Raw genomic sequence first — 10,320 nt, 5'->3', positions numbered from 1 at the left:
TTTGAGATCTTCACCGACCATAAGAGTCTCAAGTATTTGTTCACTCAGGCAGAGTTGAACATGAGGCAGAGACGTTGGATGGACTTGCTTAAGGACTATGATTGCGAGATTAAGTACCATCCGAGAGCTGCTAATCTCACCGCTGATGCTTTGAGTCGCAAGGTGCGACTATCCGCACTTCAGATTTGTTCGATGTCTAGTGCGATCAGTGACTGTTGTACTTCAGGTTATACCTTCAAGCATAAGAAAGCTATGCAAAGTATCCAGATGTTTGCGATATTATCTGAGCCAGCCTTGTATTCGCGGATTCGAGATGCTCAGATGTCTGATTCGAAGACCCAACGTTTAGCTCGTCTAGCTAACGAGAGTAGCTCGTCTGGATTTCATTATCAGTCAGATGGCTTTCTGTGTTTGTCTGGTAGGCTTGTGATTCCGCAGGATGAAGAATTGCGAGAGGAGATTTTGTCTCAGGCGCATCGCACTAAGTTGAGTATTCACCCTGGGAGCAACAAGATGTACAAGGATCTACGTACTCGTTTCTGGTGGAAGGGAATGAAAAGCAGTGTTTATCAGTTTGTTTCGAGATGTTTGGTGTGTCAACAGGTCAAGGCAGAGCACCGACGACCTGGAGGATTGCTTCATAGTCTGCCTATTCCTGAATGGAAATGGGAGTTTATCACAATGGACTTTGTGACCCATTTGCCGGTATCCCCGAAGAACTGTGATGCTATCTGGGTTGTGGTGGACCGACTCACCAAGTCAGCGCATTTCATTGCCTATAGCCGAGAGTACTCTGTGGATCGCATGGCACAGATGTACATTCAGGAGATCGTTCGACTTCATGGAGTGCCTGTGAGCATTGTCAGCGATCGGGACCCCAGGTTTACTTCTAGATTCTGGGGGAGTGTTCAGCGTGCGATGGGTACTACTCTCAGTTTGAGTACAGCCTATCATCCAGAGACTGATGGTCAGTCAGAGCGCACTATCCGTACGTTAGAGGAAATTCTTAGAGCATGCGTCATGGATTTTGGTTCAGCCTGGCAGGATCATTTGCCGTTGATCGAGTTCGCTTACAACAACAACTATCACACTAGTATTGGGATGGCACCTTTTGAGGCGTTGTATGGGCGACGTTGTCGTACTCCACTCTTCTGGGAAGAAGTGGGGGAGAGACAGGCTGAAGGACCGGAGTTTATCCAGCAGGCGATAGACATTGTTGATCAAATCAAGAAACGGATTAAGACTGCACAGGATCGTCAGGCCAGCTATGCTAATATCAAGCGTAGGCCTTTGCAGTTCGAGGTCGGGGAGAAAGTGTTTCTGAGAGTGTCACCTTTCCGCAAGATTCTCAGATTTGGCCTTAAGGGCAAGTTGTCTCCCAGATTTATCGGTCCGTTTGAGATCTTGGAGAGCATTGGCGATTTGGCTTATCGAATAGCTTTGCCACCGCATCTATCCAGTATTCACGACGTTTTCCACGTATCTCTGTTGCGACGGTATGTGGCGGATAAATCTCATATTCTGCAGCGGTCTGAGGTTCAGGTAGACAAGGATTTGACTTATGTTGAGAAACCTCTTCGTATCCTGGATTATAAGGATAAAGTTTTACGAAACAAAGTCATTCCTTTGGTTTTAGTTCAGTGGAAGCGCCGAGGCACTGAGGAAGCTACTTGGGAGCTTGAGGACAGGATGCGTAAAGACCATCCTGAGTTATTTTGATTTCATTCTTTGAGTTGTATTCAGTTGCAAACTCTATAAACGTTTGATTTGAATAAAGAATGTTTCTGATTTATGTATTTTGCATTCGGTACTTAAGATCTGATTTCGAGGACGAAATATCTTAAGTGGGGGAGAATGTAGTAACCCGTAACCAAAATCAGTAATTAAGGGATTAATCATAATTACTTGGGTAGAGTTCGGAAGCTCCGAAGGTGAGTTCGGAAGCTCCGATCAGGATCGGAAGCTCCGATGCAGGATCGGAAGCTCCGATCATATTACGTCATCCATGACGATTGGCTAGATCGGAAGCTCCGATCAGGACCGGAAGTTCCGATCACCCCTATCCGGAGTCAACAAGTGATATTTTGACACGTGGCAGATCAGGATGTTCGGAAGCTCCGATGGCAGGATCGGACGTTCCGATCGAGGTTCGGACGTTCCGATCAAGGATCGGAAGTTCCGATCGTTGTCTATAAATAGAAGGCCGAGGCTTCACTTTCATTTGCCAATTCCGAGTTCTCCTTTCCTTTCTAGTCCTTTTGGAGCTGTTTTAGTCTTCTTAGGCTTGGTCCGGAGGTCGGCGAGGCGTTCGGTAGTCGTAGCGGAGTTGTGCCCAAGTTCTGGAGGCATCGACATCAAAGGGCTAACGACGGACGAAGGTATAGCTTTTGCTTCCTATAAATATTTAGGAGTATGCAATAGCTTAGTTAAGGCTTTTAGAGCACTTTAATGATAGTAGTATCATTTGGCAGTGTAGAGCAGGCTATAGGCGTGGACCTAGAGTTGGTAGAGCTTGCACTGTTTTGAGGTACGGAAGTACTGTTCGAGATATCCTGACTGAGTATGCATGTATTATGTGACTGCATGATTTTATATGCCATGATATTATGCTGCATTCATTTGCATCTTGCTGTATCTCTTTCGAGATGTCTGTTAGTAGGGTTGTACCCTATCCTGTTAGTGAATGGACTTCCATCGATTTGGGTCCGGCGTATCCACGGTTATCTCGGTATGGGAGCCACCTCCTGAAGCGACGGCACAGCGTGCTACATACCAGGGCCCGGTCTGTCTCTGTTATCTGATCCTTGACCTCGAGTCTATAGGGAGTTCACTTTGCATGCATGTATACTCATACTCTCGCACTGAGCGTTTTATGCTCACGTCTCGTACTCTGTATTTTCTGGACACCCTATTCCATGGGGCAGGTTTGCGATTGGACGAGGAGGGTGGATCCAGGAGGGGCTAGTCAGTGGTTGGCCAGCTGGAGCTTCGCTTAGGTCTTATTACTGTTGTTTTGGGTTTATACAGCTATTCGATTTGGTTGTATATTATTGGATAAATTACAGATTCCTTTACTTGGGATTGTATAATGTTTTTGGTTTTCCGCAGTTTTATTCTGATATCTGTTTAATTAAGTTAATTGCATGCATAAGTTCTGTTTAGTAGGTGATCCGGGTAAGGGTCACTACAGGCGCGCCTTTGTTTTGCGAGGTCACGGCGCGGGCGCGCTGTTTCTTTCGAGGTCGCGGTGCGGGCGCCCTGTTTATTGGCGCGGGCGCGCTGTCTTTTGCGAGACTCCGGCGTGGGCGCGCTGTTGTAAAAAAAAAAAAAAAAATTGATTCGTTTTTACGCGGCTCTTCGTGTTTGATTTTGTTTAATTATTCGAGAATAGGAGATTAAAAACGGGGTCTCACATTAAGTGGTATCAGAGCGATAAGATTCTTGGATTTGAACTAGAGTGAGCGGGGTAGATCGAGTCCGCATGAATTGAATTCTCGCATGTGATTGATTTGTTTAAATGATTACTTTAAATACGTGCGAGCATGCTTTATCGATTCTTGAATTAATTGAATTACATGAGTTGTGATTTAATTTATAAAGCATGAATTATGTGCTATTATCTGAAATTGGATATCATTGAGATTCATGGGTTCTCAGAGCAGAGTTTTGGACACCGAGGTTTTGAGGTTGAGGTTGAGTTTGAGTTTGAAATATTGTGACCTAACCCTTGTTATCAGATGGCACCTCGACGATCTTTGAGAAGGAATCCACCACCTTTGACTCCTCCTTCTACTGAGAATCCGCCGCCAGTTATAACTCCTCCGAATGATCAGGATAGTACTGGAGTGGATCAGTTTGATGCAACTGCGACCCCGATGGAGACTCTATTGAAGAGATTTTGATCTTTCCGACCGCCTACCTTGACTGGCACCGAGAACTCCGTTGACTGTGAGAGTTGGCTAGAGGATATTGATCAGCTCTTTGATTCTCTCGACTATACCGATGACCGCATGATCAGATTAGTCATTCACCAGCTTCAGGGTGTTGCCAAGAATTGGTGGACCATGACCAAGAGGGCCAATGAGAATCGAGGCACCGTTATCACTTGGAGTTTGTTCAAGGCTGAGTTCTACAAGAGGTTCTTTCCGGTCTCGTATCGAAAGGAAAAGGGTGCCGACTTTGCGAATCTGAAGCAAGGGAATCTGAGTATCGAGGAGTACGTGAGTAAGTTTGACAGTCTCTTGAGGTTTGCACCTCACATCGCAGATCATGAGGAAGACAAGGCCAACCACTTTATCAATGGCTTGAATCCTGAGATCTTTACCTTGGTCAGCGAGGATCCGATAGAGCTCAGAGCGGCAGCTCTTCTCGACCGCCAACTCAACCCGAGAGGTAATCTTCTGCAGTTCATTGTTTTCAGCCCCAGCAGCAATCTCGTCAAGAGGGTAATCAGAATCAAAACCAACCTCCTCGACAGCAGGCAAGGGTATTTTCCTTGACAGAGGATCAGGCCAATGCAGCTCCGAATGATGTGATAGCAGGTAACTGTTCGATCTTTGGTTATCTTGCGTTTGTTTTGATTGATACGGGTGCTTCTCACTGTTTTATTTCTGAAAGATTTGTCGTGATGCATGATTTATTTGCTGAGCCATTATCTGATGTTGTTTCGATTACTTTACCTTTGGGTGGAGGTATTATTTCGGTGAGAATGGTCCGCAACTGTGTGTTAGAATCCGAGGGGAATTTGATTGAGATTGACTGCATTGTACTTGGATTATCTGACTTTGATTGTATTTTCGGGATTGATGCTCTGACCAAGTATAGGGCGACAGTAGATTGCTTTCAGAAAGTGGTTCGTTTCAGACCTGAGATGGCAGATGATTGGAAGTTTTTCGGTAAGGGTTCTCGATCCAGGATTCCGTTGATTTCTATGTTATCCATGTCTCGTTTGCTTCAGAGAGGAGCATAAGGATTCCTGATTTATGTAGTAGATGTGCAGAGGTCTAGTCCTGAGTTGACTGAGATACCGGTGGTTAGCGAGTTTCCGGATGTGTTTCCAGATGAGATTCCTGGTTTGCCGCCGATTCGAAAGATCGAATTCAACATCGAACTTGCACCAGGTACTCAGCCCATTTCGAAAGCACCTTATCGGATGGCTCCGTTAGAATTGAAGGAGTTAAAGGAGCAGTTAGAAGATTTGATTGCCAAGGGATACATCCGACCTAGCGTATCGCCTTGGGGTGCTCCAGTGCTCTTTGTGAGGAAGAAAGATGGTTCTATGCGACTCTGCATCGACTACCGCCAGTTGAATCAAGCGACGATCAAGAACATGTATCCTCTACCTAGGATCGACGATCTTTTCGAACAACTACAGGGTTCTTCAGTGTATTCGAAGATAGATCTGAGATCAGGGTATCATCAGCTGAGAGTTCATGACGAGGATGTGCCTAAGACAGCTTTCAGAACCAGATATGGGCATTTCGAGTTCATAGTCATGCCATTTGGTTTGACAAATGCTCCAGCAGTTTTATGGATCTGATGAATCATATCTTTCAGCGGTATTTGAATGAGTTCGTCATTATCTTTATTGACGACATTCTGATCTATTCGAACAACCGTTAAGATCATGCAGAGCATCTGAGGATTGTATTGCAGAATTTGCGAGCCGAACAGTTTTATGCTAAGCTATCAAAGTGCGAGTTCTGGTTGGACCGAGTTGTGTTTCTAGGCCACATTGTATCAGGAGATGGAATTTCTGTTGACCCCAGTAAGATCGAGGCAGTTATGAATTGACCGAGACCGACATCAGTGCCAGAAATCCGTAGCTTCATGGGTTTGATGGGGTATTATCGCCGATTTATCGAGGGTTTCTCTTTAATTGCAAAACCGATTACCCAGTTGACCCAGAAGAATGCACCGTTTGTTTGGTCCGAGGAGTGTGAGGTCAGTTTTGTTGAGTTGAAGAAGAGATTGACCAGCGCTCCGATCTTGTCTATTCCATCAGGTACGGGAGGTTATTCCGTTTACTGTGATGCTTCTCACCGTGGTCTTGGATGCATTCTTATGCAGAGGAAGCATGTCATAGCTTATGCTTCGAGGCAACTGAAGCCGCACGAGACTCGTTATCCGATCCATGACCTTGAGCTTGCGGCGATTGTGTTTGCTCTGAAGACCTGGCGCCATTATCTTTATGGCGAGTCGTTTGAGATATTTTCGGACCATAAGAGCCTGAAATACTTGTTTTCCCAGTCCGAGCTTAACATGAGACAGAGGAGATGGATGGATTTGCTTAGGGACTTCGACTGTGAGATCAAGTATTATCCTGGAAAGTCGAATGCAGCTGCAGATGCTCTTAGTCGAAAGCTTTGTTCCTTATATCTTTCTACGAGGGGTGTCTCTCAATTGATTGAAGACTGTTGTACTTCTGGTTTGGAGTTTGAGACCGATAGGAGATCCATCAGAGTTTTTGTGATTCGGGCCGAGACAGAGTTGTTTCAGTTGATCAGAGAGGCACAAAGATCCGATTCGAGCAGTCAGAGTTCGATAAAGAAGGTTCGATCAGGTCATCAGTCAGAATTTCAGGTCAGGGATGATATGTTATTCGTGAATAACCGTATTGTTGTGCCCAATGTTTCTGAGTTGAGACAGCGTATTCTTCGAGAGGCGCATTGCAGTCGGTTCAGTGTTCATCCAGGAGGCCGAAAGATGTATAACGACTTGAAGACTCAGTTTTGGTGGAAGCAGTTGAAAGGAGATGTCACGAGATTTGTGTCCCGTTGTCTGAATTGTCAACAAGTGAAAGCCGAGAGGAAGAAACCAGGTGGATTATTGCACAGTTTACATATCCCGGAATGGAAGTGGGATCATATCTCTATGGATTTTGTCATGAAGCTACCGCGTTCAGTCAGAGGTTGTGATGCGATTTGGGTAGTGATTGACCGGTTGACGAAATCTGCTTGTTTCATTCCGTACCGTATGACATACCGTCACAATCAGATGGCCGAATTGTATGTCAGAGAGGTTGTGAGATTGCACGGCGTGCCGAAGTCGATAGTATCAGACAGAGATCCGAGGTTTACTTCTCACTTTTGACACAGTCTACAGGGGGCATTGGGTACTCGTTTGCACTTGAGCACAGCGTATCACCCTCAGACCGACGGTCAGTCCGAGCGTACGATCCAGACTTTAGAGGATATGTTTCGCGCAGTAGTGCTTGATTTCGGCTCAGGTTGGCAGGAGTCTTTATCTCTAGTGGAGTTTTCTTACAATAACATCTTCCAAGCGAGTATTGTCATGTCACCTTTCGAAGCTTTGTACGGGAAGAAGTGCAGATCTCCGTTGTTTTGGGACGAGATTTCGGAATCACCTGAGTTGGGTCCAGATATGATTCGCGATATGGCAGAGCAAGTGAAGTTGATTCGAATCAGAATGAAGACAGCCCAAGATCGACAGGCCAAGTATGCGAATGTCAGACGTAGACCACTGCCTTTTGATCAGGGAGACCGTGTGTTTCTGAAGATTTATCCGTTCCGAGGTACTGTTAGATTTGGAAAGAGAGGGACGTTGTCTCCGAGGTTCATTGGACCGTATGAAATTCTGGAGAAGATAGGCGATCTTACCTATAGGATTGCTCTTCCTCCGTCTCTTTCAGGTATCCATGATGTGTTTCACGTTTCGATGTTGCAAAAATATCATCCGGATCCGTCCCATGTTCTTCGTCCAGACGAGGCAGAACTTGATGAGACTCTGAGTTACTTCGAGCGACCAATTCAGATTCTTGACAGAAAAGAGAAACAGCTCAGAAACAAGTCGATTCCATTGGTGAAGATACAGTGGAGTCGTCACGGGGTTGAAGAAGCGACTTGGGAGACCGAATCCGATATAAGGCAGCGATTTCCAGAGTTGTTCGATTGAGGTGAGTTCATCATCAGTATGATTCTTTCTTGTTCAGTCTGTGATCTGCCAGATTTCGAGGACGAAATCAAATCTTAGAGGGGGAGAATTATAATGCCCCGATTTTATTATAATTGAGTTTAATTGAGATAATCAGGATTTTCAGTATTTGAGGGCCGTTTGATAATTCGCAGGGGGTCATTTTGCAAACTTTGAAGAATTGAGGGACCGAAATGCAAAAATGGGATTTTATATATATTATCTTGCAACTTGACCATCACATCACCTTCACTCCTTCCTCCTCCCTTCTCCATTTTGTACGTACTGAATCTGGAAGCCATTGGAGACGATTCTCCAAACTTCCTTTCCGTCTGATTCGCTCGATCCGACCGTTAGATTTCATTTTCGAGTTGAGATTCACGATCACCGCAACGAGGGCTTCATTTGGACGTAAGTTTTGCTACGATCCTTGAACTTTGATTTTTGTTGGGTTGTCAGAAATTGATAATCTTGGAGTATGTTGTTCTTGAGCTAGCATAGATCGTGTATTCGAAGTCGGTTTGGAAAAAGAGCGAAGTTTGGATTTTATATGATTTTTGAGGCATTATTTCGAAAATGGGGTTTGAGATTTTGTTGGATTTTTGTTTGTCTTGTTGATTGAGAGGTTGATATGAGTTGATTGGAGTTGGTTGTTATTGTTGGATATTTTGGCTGGACCGTTTATAGCCATTATACCGTCGAAATTGAGTTTGGATGATAGGTTTTGTTGTTTCGGTTTGGTTCTCAAATTAGTTCCAGTTATGAGTTTGATATTGAATCCGTATTCGATGTTTTCAGAGTTTGATTGAAGAGATTCGAGTTGGAACCAAACTTTGAGGCTTTTAAACCGATTGAAGTTGAAGACGGTATAGTATTTGTTTATCGACTTTGAGTTTCGAATCTGAATAGCTATTGAATCGAATTCTTCTTTTGATTGACAGGATTGATTGAAGCCTGGAGTAAAGTTAAAAGACGACATTGACTTGAATGGGGTTGAATACTCGTGTTCGATTGATTCTCGAGCCCCGAAAATCACATACTTCATGTTAATTGCTTGTGTGAACTTGGTTGACTAATTGTTTACACTTGCATTCATATTGAGCCGATTATTCGATTCGTTTTGAAGATAGACGTTTTAGGGAGCTATATTGAAGTGGCTTTGGATTTTGAGTTTTTTCAAGTGCCAGAATACTTCTTATAGTTGCTCTAAAGTCTAGGGGTTGAGTTGAACGACATCCACCCCGAATGGGTGTGTCGGTGAGTTGTTGTGAAGACTTGGCCCCGGGATCCCAACCGAATACCGATTGATATTTCGATTATCTGATTTGATAGTCCTGAGTTTTGAAGTCATGCATTCATTCATTCCCATTTTGATTTGTTATTGATTATTACATTTCAATCTGAGGTGTTTATTTTATATTGCATGCCTGTCTCTTTTACTTAGAAATTATATTTCTAACCGGTTTATCCGGTTGTTGTCTTTGTTTGTATGCGTACTTGGCAACAGGAGGATTAGGAGCTGGACCGAGTTGTCTTGGTTAGCTTGGGGTGAGATTGATAGAAGTGAGACTCCGCATTGTAGGGTCGAGTCGATTGTATCTGTATTAGTTTTGTTGAGTCGTTGGAACTCTATATGTCGAACTTGTTTTATTAATTGTGTTTTGTTGGTGTTTTGAAACCCCCTTGATTCACGTTTGAGCTATGAATTGAACCTGGGTTGCTTGGATTATGTATTCGAGTTTGTAAAGATGTATTTTTATGTTTTGGATTTTATGCAGCCGAGTTGACGGTGCGGGCGCGGGCGCGCCTTTGTTTTGCGAGGTCACGGCGCGGGCGCCCTGATTATTGGCACGGGCGCGCTGTCTTTTGCGAGACTCCGGCGTGGGCGTGCTGCTTTAGGCGCGGGCGCGCTGTTGTAAAAAAAAAAAGTTGATTCGTTTTTACGCGGCTCTTCGTGTTTGATTTTGTTTAATTATTCGAGAATAGGAGATTAGAAACAGGGTCTCACAGCCTATATATTGCATCAGTCTGCTATCGTTCATCTAAGTGGATAAAGTCTTTCGTACCCTAACACACCTGTAACATAACGCCGCGATTTCAGAATATACTTTTTGCAGAGAATGTTGGCAAAATCAAACAAAGCAACGGGAATAATTCAAATGATTTCTGATGCAATTCAAAATTATTAGTGTTGGAATTCGAACCTATAAATAGGCAAATTGATCAGTTAGAGAAGCTCTATCGCTCGCTTACTTCTTTGCATTCAAGAACATCATCAGAGATCCAAAGCTTCACAAGCTAAACTGATCAAGAAACTCGAAGCACACATTTACAGTTATTATTCTGATCATTCAAAGGATCACATTGTGCAAGTGAAATCGAGTTGTA

The sequence above is a fragment of the Henckelia pumila genome, unplaced genomic scaffold, assembly GCF_033568475.1.
Source record: "Henckelia pumila isolate YLH828 unplaced genomic scaffold, ASM3356847v2 CTG_391:::fragment_3, whole genome shotgun sequence".
NCBI classification, from domain to species: domain Eukaryota; kingdom Viridiplantae; phylum Streptophyta; class Magnoliopsida; order Lamiales; family Gesneriaceae; genus Henckelia; species Henckelia pumila.
This window is presented reverse-complemented; position numbering follows the sequence as displayed.